This window comes from Chinchilla lanigera, unplaced genomic scaffold, assembly GCF_000276665.1.
Source record: "Chinchilla lanigera isolate Chin_1 unplaced genomic scaffold, ChiLan1.0 scaffold00042, whole genome shotgun sequence".
NCBI classification, from domain to species: Eukaryota; Metazoa; Chordata; class Mammalia; order Rodentia; family Chinchillidae; genus Chinchilla; species Chinchilla lanigera.
The window spans coordinates 17,195,344-17,210,401 of record NW_004955443.1 but is presented as its reverse complement, the minus strand read 5'-3'; positions in this window follow the sequence as shown (position 1 = coordinate 17,210,401).

The window sequence follows — 15,058 nt, the reverse complement described above, 5'->3', positions numbered from 1 at the left end:
TCTTTTTAAAATATATATATTCCTTTTTATTTCTGGTTAGTACCAAATCTTGAAACGTTTCATTTGTACCCATTGCAATAATATATTTACATGAGTGAAAGATAGTTGGATTACAGTGTCATTTGCTACAACTTTGGCAAGCATCTAGAAATACAATGATAACTTGTTAAAATCACCATTTAGGAGATGAGTTGAATTGACCTATTTTAGATTGGACAATTCATGAGTACTAAATATTTTTAAAGATGTAGACCCTTTAAATAATATGACCAAACATTCAACAGACTTGAAACATTTCAAGATTCAGTAGAGCACACTATATGAATGTAATTAGACTTGAAATTAACACTTGAAAAATTATTATTGTATAAAATAATAAATGGAAATTAAAATCAAATAACGTTCTGATAATAACAAAGAAGAATATCATGTCAAAACATTAAAATGAAGTTAAAACTTTGATCAGGAGAAAATTAAGGACCTGAAATTATTATTTTGATAAAACACTAGGCAATATTTTAATTGAAGAACAGTAAAATAAAAGTAAAAAAATGTAGCTGCAGACATGTATTCAAATGCTAAAACAGGGAGCAAATAGGGAGGTATTAGCCAATAGGTACAAAGCTTAAGTTGCACAATATGAACAAATTCTTAGGATCTGAGGTATAATGACTATAGTTAATGTATGATGACTAGAATTACACAATATTGTATTATGTACTTAAAATTTTTGAAGATAATAGATTTTAAATATTTTTATACTTGCAAAAATTTAACTTTGTGACATAAGTATTATATTTATTAGCTTTGTTGCAATAATCTTATAAATGTATCAAAACATCACTTTATACACCTTTAAAATTTAAGAAAAAATATTATTTAAAAGAAAAAAATAATACTTAAATGGGCTATAAGAAAATGATGAAAAGTATAAATATAAAAAATTCTTTCTCAAGGAAAATAGACTAGATAAAGTATTTGTAGGATTGGCAAAAAATGAAACTAAAGAATAAAGTACAGAAGAAATGAAACTAATAGGGTATGAAAGAAAATATTACATATAATAAAGTTAGAATGAAAATAAATGTAGCTTTTATAGAATAATGAATTAAACCATAAAAGTTAGCCAATTTGTACACAAGAAGAGGCAGATAGTCTCAGAAATTGAGTAATATTTTGAAACACACAAGAAATACATCTTTTGAAATGTTGCACTGAGAACAACTTTACCATTTAATTGGAGTTTCTCTTCAAGGAAATAATTGTGGTGCCACTTCTATTACAAAGAACATAAGAAATTATAGGATGTTTAATGGATGTAACAACAAATATAACCTGACTCATCAATAGAAAATGGGATGCACCTTGAGATCATTATATTGTTTGAAATAAAACAGACACACAGTTTAAATACCATAGAGCTTTTCATATATGCAAGACTCAAGCTATAAATAAAGAGTGAAATAAAAGAGAGAGAATGGAAATACAGAGATAGACACTTTGCAAATGGGAAGGGCATGAAGACATGAAGAGGAGGAGATGAAAATGTATTGCATTGTGTTATGTACATGTACCAACTCCCCACAAGGAATGTGATCTTTATGTCCTGCAGACTGCTGGCAGTAAAAAATAAAATTGAAAAGAAGCCTGGCAATTTAATTCATAATTACAGTGTCAAATAACCTAAATACAGTATCAGGAGAAAATAAAAGCAGTATATTCTAAAACTAATACCCAATGATAAGTAGATTTTATTCAAGAAATAAAATACTTTAGAAAAAAACAAATACATACCTTAAGGTAAGGCATAAAACATCATGCAATTAAAACAATACAGATTTGTCTTATACATTGTGGTAAATCTATAATACAATATGTAAAAAATATGAGAATAAGAGATATCAATGTAATGTGTACAATTAATAGAAGAAGAAACTGATTTATTTCACTTATGTGTACAGTCTCTAGTTGCATCAATTTACCTATAAAAGCTTTGGATTTATCTTTCTTTAGAGCTGTGTAATACTCCATTATATAAAAATATCACACTTTCTTGTCTCCCTAGTGTAAGAATCTGAAACAGTAAATAAAATCCACAAGGTACAATAGATATTGTGAAAAAGAAAAAAATTGCTCAAAAGGAAAGAACAACTGAGATGGGAGAAAAGAAAGAAAGGAGGAAGGGAAAAAAATATATATATATATACATACATGGAGGATAGCTAAAATAATTGTATTGCTGATTTGTATTGGTTTATTGAAAGGAACAATCAGGCCTAGGGATACAGCTCAGTGACACAAGTGCCTACCTGGCAAGTGCAAAGTCCTGAGTTTGATTCCCGGTACCAAAAAAGCAAACAAACAAAAACAAAAGCAAAACAAAAAAACCTGAAAGAAACAGTTAACTCTTGCTATGATTTGTGTCTAGATGCCCCCTAAAGCCTCATGCAATCATGGCTGCTAGAGTTTTTTTTTTTTTTTTAATTTTAAAGAGAAAAGAAAACAAAGTTACAGCACCCAAAATAAAAACAAAACACTAAAACAACAAAAATGATACAGAATTTCAAAACAAAATGATAGGGAGTGTTTGATTGCCTCATGGTCCAATGGGATTATGGGTATGAGTGCTACACTTGTGGTCCATTGGGATTATGGGTGTGAGTGCTGGGATTATGGGTGTGAGTGCTATACCAACCGGCACTGGATGTAGCAGGGTGAGTAGCCTGCATAAAATATAAGGGAGGGAAAGAGGCTTGTCTGCTACTGCTCCTCCCGTTTGCTTTTGTTGCTTTTTCTGTCTCCTCATCATGAGCTGTTGCCCTTTGCCATGTGCCATCCTGCCTTGCAGCCAGGCAAGTAGGGACTGAAACCTGCACAAACTGTGAGATAAATAAACCTCTCCTTCTTTCATTTAGGGCATCTGGTATTTTGTTTCAACAACATCAGAAATGTAACCAAGACAATGCTTAAATTTTTTTGAACAGTTTTCCATGCTTATATATGGTAACCTGAACAACTAAGACAAGAATATACAGTATAACAACCATTGGTGAATTCTTATAATCTTGTTTTGTGAAATTCTACATCATTTCTAATGTTTCTTATTATTTTTTATTCTTTTTAAATTAAAAAACCCCACAACAAATATACTTCATCATCTTGGGTTCATCTGTCAGACTCTCTTATATGATATGCTTTTAAATTAAAAATAATTTAAAAAGAAAAGTTAACCCTTAAGTACAGAAGTTGTTGCAGATTTTGTTCACAGAATGAGTATTCATCACTATAACTTAAATTTAGCCAATATAAAAATAGAAAGTACTAAAATAAAATTTATAATTGCATAAAAAGCAATTTCAAAATATTTAACACAACTTTATGAGATATCATGTTAATTAACAATCTACAAATTAAAAATCTTAAGGTCTTCCATCATTACAACTTACATGTTTGCAAATACAAGATGAAAAAGTATAGTATTTATTATAACAAAGCAATTGTCAGTTGATGTAAATATATTGAAAGGAAAGGTAGGTTACCTACATTTTTCAGAGTGAAATTTTACTGAAGGGTATAAAATTTAATCTGGAGAGGATATAATTCTTTAGAGTGGAAAATCTTAAAATCCAAGTATTTTAGTTTTCAAAAATTTATTCATTCAATGTATTTCTCCTAAGAATTGCTTTGCAAACTAAAGTTTTTGTAGCAAAAGTTGTTACTTTAGATTTGTCAAGTAACCTACTTGACAGGGAAAGTTACCGCTTAAGTACAGATAGATAAATCTATCTCCATGGTGAAATATATGCCTACACATAATATGTATTACGCTCTTGGTTAGATCACCCACACCATACCAAAGGGGAATGAAAGAAAGAAGAAAGGAGAGAAAATGTAAAAAGGAATAAAAATATTATCAAGTAAGAAGAAAAGAAGATTAAGTAGGCAAAAATTCAGAAGCACATGTTAAATTACTTAATAATCTGTAACAATTGGTAGAATATGCCACTGGAGTGGGAGAAAAAATATAGAAAAAGATGAGCACTTGTATCCAGCTAAATTTAAAAAAACATATATAGATGTTTTCTTCCTAAAGAATAAAATATCCATATAAAATAGAATGTCTCTAACTCTGTCCAAGCAAGAAAAAAAAAGAGATAAACAGAAGCAGAAAATGTCAACTGAGAAGAAAAAAATCTGCCATAACCTAGAGCTAACCCTAAAAACAGGCCTGTGATATCTGGACACGCCATTTGTCATGTAAATTCACCTTCTGAGAACTCTATATTAATTTTGGCCAAGGGAAAACCTTTAGGCAAGTTCGGATTGCATGGCAAATGAAGGAAACACCCTAGTTAAGGTGGGAAATATTGAAATTAATTCTAACAACAAAAGTTCTGCTTCTGGAAATTAAAAACAAAGCAGCAGCCTTTCACTGTGCTGCAAAACTCTGCTTCTGAAACAAACAGGAAACTCCGTAGATAACAGAGATCTTGCAGAGAACTGCAGCAGACAAAGAAAAAGAGAAATACCAGAAATAAGATAGTATCAATCAATCAGAAAGAAGAATCTACTAGCTTCTCAGAATCATTTCCCTTTAAAAAGTTCCAGTGTTCCTTGGAAGAACAAAGTGTGAAGCGACATTGGAACATCATATGTCAGAACAAGAACTCAAAAACTAACTTGAAAATATATTAAGAACAAAAATCTAGACCAAAAGAGGTCCTAGGGACTAAATCTGGCATGTTTGAAGCATAATAAAATCAATAATTTATTCTCAGTTCTGTCATTGACTGTAAAATATTAAATAAATAAAAATCTATGTGTTCTGTGTTCTGTGTGTGTGTGTATGTGTGTGTGTGTGTGTGTGTGTGTGTGTGTGTGCACATGGATGTGTTTATGGGAAAGAAAAGGACAGAAGAAAGGAGGGAAGCAGATACACACCCAGAGAGAGAGAAAGAGAAATGGATGCTAAAACCAACCAGTGGAAACTTGATGGAAATAGCATTTCCAAACTGCCAAAGGACCGCTGTATAGATATCTGAAAACTGCAAAAGGAAAAACAGTGAACTTTCTGTTGAAAAATATGTGGTTATCATTTTCTCTACAAGATGTGTAAATTTAGCATTATAAACAGTTGTGCTCATTTTAAAAAACAAAATTACTACATATTTTGACATAGAAAAGAATGAGGGGGCTGGGGATTTAGCTCAGCGGCAAAGCGCCTGCCTGGCAAGCGCAAGGTCGTGAGTTCGGTTCCCGGTACCGGAGAAAAACCAAAAAAATAAAAAACATTTAAAGAATGAGTATGGAGGGATGGTAGATGGTGGATGGGATTAAAATTATTAAATACACTAGGAAAATAAACTGAAAATTGATTATATCTATAGAATATGCATGTAAATTTAGAGGGGAGTGAAATATCAAGATTCCTGTAAATTATTATTAAATCATTCTGTAAATAAAATATGTGGACAAAAAAAATAAGTATAAATAGTTACTGAATTTCCGTAGCTCTTTCACATGAATGATCCTTGCATTATTGTTTTATAAGCTTAATCTACTATGAATATTTTTATGATAATTTAAAAATTATTAGGTAATTAGAAAATTTTAAATAATATTTGTATGTTATAAAATAATATTAAAGAACATCAAGATAAAATAGTCATGCATAATTATATAAAATAAAAATATATATACACTAAAGAAAGTTAAATGCAGACATAATGTAAAAGAGTTAAATTCACAAATATAACATTCTTGAAAACTCAGTAAAATACAATAATTCCACTTAAAATTAACACATTTATAAATTATTAGTTTACCAAAATAGAAAGAAGAAAAAGCAAATAACCAAGAAAATTATATCTGACAACTATATAATGTATTATGTAATACAGGAAAAGAAAAAGCACAAAGGATAGCATTGTTTAACTTCTTATATTGACAAATATTTTTAAATCGATTCCTTTCACTACCATTTTAGGTTGTTTCACAAAGTTATGTTTCAAAGCAAGCTTTCCCATTAGAAATGATCTGATTGTCAAAAAATATGGAATTGTTAAATAAATTACACTGCATCTATAGTTACAAAATGCAGCAGTTAAATAAATTAGTTTATGGTTTATGTATTGGCTTAGACTAACATCTTCAACATCTCATTCAGTAGTGAATGATTGTACTCTGAGAATAATTAAATAGGGGGGAAATTAACTGTATGTGTTCATTTATTTGCACAAAAACTAGCAAAAAAGATGAAACAAAGGAAAAGGAGAAAGATTGAAAGCAGGAAGCCTCACAATTAACATACATCAAATTTGATGAAGGTGAAAGGAAGTAATTTATAAATGTCTACATTCCATGAATTTTTACAACTACATATTAATTTTCTAATTAAAAATAAGAATAAAATGAAAAAATACAACAATAGGAGAAAATAAGTAGCTACTTAATTAATTCTATTCAGTCAGGCACAAAATATTGTTTTCTTCTGTGCAAAAGTTTGACTTCAGGCAGATCGCAAAGAGAAAGGATTTATGAATCTTTTCATGTAAAATTAATGATGTAGTATATATGTGGTATTTTTACTTTAAAAGAAGTTATCCCAATGTGGTATTTTATTTTTATGCCATTTTAATAGCTACATCTCTGTGTGCTTTATTGTGAATATTTTGGGTTTTGAATTTTTGACTATAGGCTGTTTCATTGTAAAATGCGGTTCCTTTTCATAGATTAGAAAATTCTACAAATCAAAAGGATAAATTATAAACCAAATGAATTAAGGCTTGCATTTTTAAACTTTCTTATATTTTTCTCTTTATCCTGGTGGAACAAAATGAACATCTGGGAAATTAACGTAAAATGAACAAATGAAGGAAAAGAATTGAAATTTTTCTTAAAAGGAAGCTTAGCAGAACTTTAATTAGTAAGTTAGAGAAATCAAGAGATAAATTATCTCTTTAAAGCTAAAATAAAAAGACAAAACCAAGAGACTGGAAAAACACATTGTGATTTCTTATAGTAACTAAATTATAATTTACAGGATTAGTAGTTCTCAACCCAATAATTACTAACAGTAGAATAGCATTGTATGGAACATATTTACAAGGAATTGTCTTATTGCAGCACTTCCTGCCCTCCGGTTCCTTCAAGCTCTAGCTAAATTAACATCCTATGTAAACTGTTTTGCTGTCCTCCAGTTCAGTAAACTCTGATCAGGTTCCTGGATGTCCCAAGACACAGTATTCTTATATCCTATTTGAAGTCATTGATTGACATGATTTCTTCTTGACTGTCAAACTATGAAACCTTGAGACTATTAGTCATCTCATTAAATTTGGTCAGTGCCATATTTAGCATAATACTTGGCTCAGAACACATATTGGATAAATGAGTGTTGAATTCAAGGAATTGATATACATGGGCTTGGATAGCACAAATTTCTTGAAACTAGATAGGGATTTCAATGTGATACTTTATTGCAAATGGAAATATCATCATTATTTTCTCATTGGGAAAGCCAAATCTGCTACACTTTACAGGTTTACAAAAACTTTACAAGTTTGCCAACTTTCCTAGGCTGTAACCATTTTCCTGTCTTCAGTTATCTTTTAATCTCCTTTCCTTCTCACTCTCAATTTATGACTTTGTGACTGTGTCCTAAGAAAAATAAATGCACTCAAACTGGAGCTCTCAAACAGGTCCATATGTAATCATGCTTTTTGCTTTCTTTTCTTTACAGTGGTTGAAATATCTTCATTTCCTATCAATGGCAATCTTTCTTTTTAATGTATGGTGGACTTCTAAATTTAATTTAATTAATTAATTCATTTATTTTTAATTAACTTTTTGTCTTTTTGAGACAGGGTCTCACTATGCAGTTCAGGCTGGCCTTGAGCTCACTTTGTGGCCCAGGCTGGTCTTAAATTCACAACAATCCTCCTGCCTCAGCCTTCCAAGTGCTGGGATTACAGGCATAGACCACCACAACTAGCCAATGGTGGAATTTTTTAAAGTGCGGTGCTCTGGCACTGAGTTATATCCCTAATACTCCTTTGTTATTTGGTTTTGATTTTGGGTTTGGTTTGATTTGGCTTGGTTTTGAGACAAGTTCTCTCGAAATTGCTACATGAGCCCATGGTGGGCTCGAACTTGTGACTCTCCTACCTTACTGTCTCAGAATACTAGGCTTGGAGGATAGCATCCCCATTTTCAGCAATGTCCATTTTTTAACTTGCTTTAAAACTCTTCTTTGCCTCTTTTCACAAGATTTTTTAAAAATATGATTATTTTCTATTTTACTTCATATTCTCCCACCCATGCTTATATTAATGTCTTGTTGCTTGCTATAAAATATTCTAGGCATATAATTTCTTCAAACAATATAAATTTAATATCCTACATTTCTGGAGCTCAAAACATAAAATCAGTTGCAATGCTAAAATCAAATAAAATGAAAATAAAACCTAGACATTTTAAGGAAGAAAAGATTTCCTTGACACTTTCTACTTCTAGAAACTTCGCATCATTCTTTCCTCAATCTTATCTTTACATTTTCTTTTCTGGTTCTGACCCTGCCAATTCTTTCTCATAAGATTTTTTGGAATGGGAACATTTTTTGCAAGCTATTCCTATGACAGGATAATATCTAGAATATATAAAGAATGCAGAAATTGAACCTCCCCAGAATGAAAGACTCAGTCACCAAATAAGCCACTGAAATAGACACTTCTCAGCAGAAGAAATACAAACCATGAATGAATATCAAAAATATTCTACATTTCTGTCCATTAGAGGGAGGCAAGTTAAAATAACACTGAGATTCCATTTTACCCCAGGAAGAATGGCCATCATCAAGATATCAAACAATGCTGGCAGAGCTGTGGGGAAAAAAGGAACACTTTTACATCATTGGTAAGAAAGTAACAAATACAAACATTATGGGAATCGGTATGGAAATTTCTCAAAACTCTAAAAGTTGAAAGTAGGTAACTTCTAAAAGTAGATACCTTCCCAAAAGAGTTAAAGACATCATATTACAATGATATATGCATATTCATATTTATAGCAGCAGAATTCATAATAGCTAAGTCTTGGAAGCAGCCTATATGCCCATGAATAGATGAGTGAATAAAGTGTGACATTTATACACAATGGAGTCACAGTCTTTCTTAAAAAAAGATAAACTTGTAGAAAAATGGATGCACCTTGAGACCATAGTATTAAGTAAAATTGAATCGGACACATGAGTTTGAATATCACATGATTTCTGTCTTATGGGAACCCCAAAATAGAAATAATAAAGATCCAGGCAAAAGAATAGAGAAAGAAAAGGAGACAGATCTTTTCCAAAAGAATTCAAATGTGTTATGTGAACATGCACTACTTCCCATGAGGAATGGAATCCTCATGCGATGTGAGCATGTTCTAATAAAAACTAAAAATTGGAAAATAAAAAACCAAAAATTTGCCAATTATAAAATTCAAGATTTGAAGCAAGAATTTTAATTTCTGAAAAATCTTGTTACTAAACAAAACTTGACATCTTCCCAATATTTAGCTATTTTCTGCTTAGGCCAATGGTCATAGTAATAATTTTTACACTGCATGATATGATATGGGTGGTTTTGAAGAATTTACACATCAGTAACAAATTATGCTATTAATTTATCCATGGACAAAATATCTATTTTGAGTCCAAGATAAACCATTGAATTTTAATGATATAGTATGAAAAGCCTGTCAATGTGGTTTCAGATCCCACATTGTACGTATCTTTAAGAATACGTCATAGCATAGTTTTGGGATGGTATAAATAATTCACAACTATCTAAGATTGTTATTAAAATATTCTTGTTTTCATGCTCAAATTGTCATTCTGGAAAAATAAAATAAAATATTCTTGTTTTGAAAATGTTTATTATTCCAGAACATTTTCTTTAAATACAGATCTGAAAATACAGTTTCTCCTATTATTCTAGAATCTAATGGAATTTTGAAATACATAATAGACTTTAGACTTTTACTTTGGAAATCAGTTATTTCATAACATATATATTACATTTTCATATAATGGCTTATTCATTGTAAATAGCTGGTAAATATTTTATAGCTGGTAAATATGTAATAGCTAGTATGTTTTAAATAAATCACTATCTTAAACCTTTAAATCAATTTTTAATTTTTAAATCCTTTATAATTTCTAATACAGTAAATATTAATAAAAAACAAAAATATGAACTAAATCTCTTCAGGGTCTTTAGTACTTAAAAAGAGTATGAGCTATTCTTAAGGACAAAATATGTGAGTATCACTTGTGGACAATAGTATTAGGATTCTTTCAAAGTTTGACAAAAGAAAAAATTTCCCCTGAAATTTCAAAAAGTAAAAGAGATATTGTATATCTGCTCTAATAGAAGACAGCAAGTTTGCCCAGTAAAATAAGACTATATTAATAATTAGCAAGATGCTGGAATGCAAGCCTGTATTGCTTTTAGCTTTATTTATTGATGTTTAAACTGATTTGACAGTATCTACTTGTAAATTCTGAAGGATGATATAAATTCATACGTATATCGCATGCATTTCATTCTCAGACTATGTTGACTTTAAATTCACTAGGAGAGAAATTTATTCCACATGAGCTTGATTACAAATGGGTCAACCTTGTTGTTTATTGACAGAATAAAATTGCCAGAGCACAGATGACAGATTGATGAAGGATTTATATAATCAAAGCAAAATACAACATACTTTTTTACTTATTGAAGAATTAGTAAATTCATAGAATGAATACAAAAAATTATCTGATTTTGCAACTAGATGAAATTCTTTCTACTTTAACTTACTCTCAACATCCTGTTTCTCTTTTAATATAAACTTTTCCTTGAAGGGCACCAACATATTACATCTTGCTGTGCTAGGTTTGTAAGTTCTTAATCATACTGCAAGTTTCCCACCAGAGGATTTGAAATTCATAGGATTCTAAGTGTACACCATAAAAGACACACACAGAGGCAGGAGATGATGTCTTGTTCAATGTTGGGGCGATGCTTTCTGTGGGCTCACACAGGATTTTGCTTCACTGATTTGATGGCAGGTTGGTCTAGGTCACATTTTAACAAGTTTCATTTCTGCTAACAGACCTGTTATCATTCTCTGGAGCTTTCTTTCTGCGCAGCATTTTCCAGAGCATGTGTGTATGAGGTATAAAATGTTACTCTTTTACAGTGCTGAGTATTCAATAAGCAAGGTCACTTTTAAAAGCAGCCTGTTTAGTATTGATAGAGCTGTCTCTTCCAGCTAGTTTCTCTTAAAATATAGGCTAATGGATGACTACAGGTGCTTTTTGAAATAGGAGAGTCAGTTAGGGATGCGGGTACCAGAGCTTCCCTTCCTTATGTAAGAAGATGCCAGTCTGATATGTGATGGATGGTCCCATTTAACTATAGGAGCCCCTCTTTTTCCGTGTGGGTATGCAACATCTTTGACCACATGGGAAATAAATCAATACATGAGGTAATATGGTGAATAGCACAGGTTTATTAGAATAATTTGTAGACTAAGTTGTTTTCTTATTTTTTTGTTTTTTTTGTTTTTTTTTCTCCGGTACCGGGAATCGAACCCACGACCTTGCGCTTGCCAGGCAGGCGCTTTTGCCGCTGAGCTAAATCCCCAGCCCCGACTAAGCTGTTTTCTAAATGGTCTCTACATAACAAATGCCACAAAGCAGAGATGATAGTGTCATATTCTATCCATCAGAATGGCAGTCTGCTAGCTGGTAAAGCTCTATGAGGTTTTATGGAACCACAAGAAAATGAGAAGAAAGCTCAGTTGACTCAACTCTTCAGAGGAGCTCTTTATGGATTTTTGTACTTAATGGGGTGCTATCAGTGAATTTTATCTCCCCAGAGTTCATGTGAGTATCCTGACCTCCAGTCACTCAAAGAGTGATGGTATTTGAAAGTAATATTTAATGAAACAGTTACAGGTCCAGTGACTTCAACGGACTGTTCTCTTTTGCCAGGATAACTGGTAACATGGCACAAAGAGGTGGTCTGAAGAGATGTCACTAGAAGCCCACACGAAGGTGGAGGCAGAGAAGGGGTGTAGCATCCCCAAGACAGAGAATATTAAGAGTTGGTGGCTGGTTTATGGGCAGCCCAGGAAACCAACACATATGGATCTTGACAAGATCATCATCTTCTCAAAAGCAGGAGTAGAAATGGATTGTATAAGTTATTAAAAGAATCTTCAGTTAAGTTACAGTGCCAGTATAACCATTTTGTATAGATAAGCAATGACAGTATCATGGAGACATTTTTTTTCAAAGAGCTAACACTAAACTCTGGATGGGGATTTAGCTCAGCGGCACAGCTCCTGCCTGGCAAGTGCAAGTGCAAGGTCGTGAGTTCGATTCCTGGTACTGGAAAACAACAACAACAACAAAAAAAAAACCAAAAATATGTATTAAAATTTAGGAGAATTGAGTATTTTTGCACTTATATAGAAATTGTGGTATAAATAGGCTTTATGTCTTCTAGTTCACTAAGTGATGAAATAATGGTTTACTTAGACTAAGGAAAGAAATACAATTTGAGAAAAATAATAATTTTGAATGGATGGTCACCACCAAATCATTTATAGCTAGATAAAAGTAGAACACTAGCATTTTGCTTATTCAAGTGATATATAATGAGAAATATTTTTCTTCTTGTATTTGGATAATTTTATATATACTTCCTTCATAAGATCATGATCCAGCACTATGCCCAGGATAAGGATAGCTTTTCTCTTAAAAGAGCTTTCAGTTTCTTCTATTAAATGAAAATTTGTTTGACCAGTACATGGATGAAAGAGCATATTTTTGTAGGAATGAAAAAGAATACAAGAGCAAATGCCACTATCTATTTTCCATTGGAAAAACAAAAATGAAGACGTTACTTTTGAATTACAGAGATCAGTTTTTTCATTAATGTGATGCTTGACTTAAAGAAGTTGTTTAAATGAATAAATAAATTCATTCTTTGATCCAATTAATCTTTTACAATTAAAAGGCTATAGTTTTCTTTAATGTTTTGAGGTTTAATTGTCCTAAGGCTATTGCAAAAGTATTGTATTTATTATGAATAAATATCAATAAGTCACCAGTGCTTTTCAAGTCTCCCCATATCGGGATTGATTTTTCCGTTTAACTTTATTTCTAGCATTTTGATGAAGAAAATCTGACAGTCCTCTGAAAATATAGTATCAGGATTTTTTGACAAATTATACATTATGGGAAATATGAATCCATTATTCTTAAGGATCTCATATCCTAACTATTATAAAACATGCTGCAAGAACTCTTAACCATGGATGACAGATGTTCTGGAGAACATGCTGTCCATTCCCCTCATCTTACCTGTGTAAGCTCACCAGGACTGCAGGAGAAATGCGTGCAAACTAATGTTTATTGATTATCCACCACAGGGAAGGCTGTAGTCCAAGGTACTCACTTGCATTATTCCAAGTAGTCCTTAATACAAGCTTAATTATCGGCCATCATTAATGTGTAGACCGAGATTCAGAGAATTTAAGTGACATCTTAAGGCCATGCAGAAAGTGAAGGACATTAAATAGAGTTTTCTGTTTCTTTATAAAATATTTTTAAAAAACTGAAAAGTAAAGCAAAATGACCCACACAGCTACACTTTTAATTGCTTTCTTTCATTTCAGGACCTACTTATAGATATTAAAGCAGTTTTAAGCATAGTGACATTGTAGTTTTATCTTCCACTCTGACCTCACTGGGTACTTGAAATTTTCTTGACAATATCATATGCACTGGTTTCAATACAGTTATTTTATGTTATTCTTAAAATGTAAATCTTAAGATGAGTTACAAAAACATCCTTAAAACACTTCAGATGATTTTATGAGATACACAGAAATCTCTGCACATTATCCCAAACTAAGTTGCAATGCCACGGCCTATAATAAAATGGAAATCTTCCTGATAACAATTCCTGTTGTATTTCCCCTTCCACAGTTTTCTTCCTTATTAACATATGTAAATCAAACACCTAGGATTACCTTGCAGACTCCAGAGGGTCCTGAGAAATTTAAACACAGTTGTCTGTGCCTCAGATGCTGTTTGTTTTTTATCAATACCTATTCTAGACTCTCTGAAGGAAAGTTGAACAGTAATTTGGGGTAGTAGTTTTATGGTAATACTAACTCTATTTTGTGGCACTGAAGGACATTTCTGAAGTCGACTTTAAATTACTGTCTGAAGAGAATGCACTATGCTCCTGACATATGAACCAGCAGCAGTGTGTGTGCTACATATTTGTAACTGACAGTGCCTATGGCTCTATTTAGAGTTGATTCATCAGTCATGTCATCTTCTGAAAGTACTAGAAATAGAAGCAAAACTGGAGTGCTTTTTGAGGTATCCTTTTACACTTCCATAAGGTTATTGTACATCCATTAACTCAAATGACAAAGGAAATGTCATCCGAGTTGAGTGAATGCATGCCAGGATGCTAAAAGCCCTATTGTCTCAGGTGAAGGGGCAAATATACAGCCTCAGGGGACATAAGTTTCTGATTCGCAATCTATGTAGTCACACGAGGCACATTATCCTTCCAGATTTGTGGGAAAGAAGATCATCAACCACCACATAACATGATCTATAGAACCAGACCTTGGTATTGACCCACATTATTCTTCATCTCTCTTACTCATGGTCTCTGTCACCTAATAAATATCAGTTTCCCAAGAGCATGAAGACACAAAGGGACCTGGAAAAAGATAAAAACTCAAATAAAGCTATGCTTGGAAGTCTATGGAAAAGAATTCAGAATTCGAAGTGTGATATTATAGCAGAATTGGAATGGAAGTGAGAGTGCTAGTTAGGCGTCATGATTTATAAAACTAGCTCTGACTGAGTAACAAGAAAACATAGGATACTTGATGTCAAAGAACCTAATAAAATAGGAGAAATGGTTAGAAGTACAGGTTACGTGAAACTAATGCTGAATATCTGTAGTCACATTTAGTAGTAAAATGTACCAAA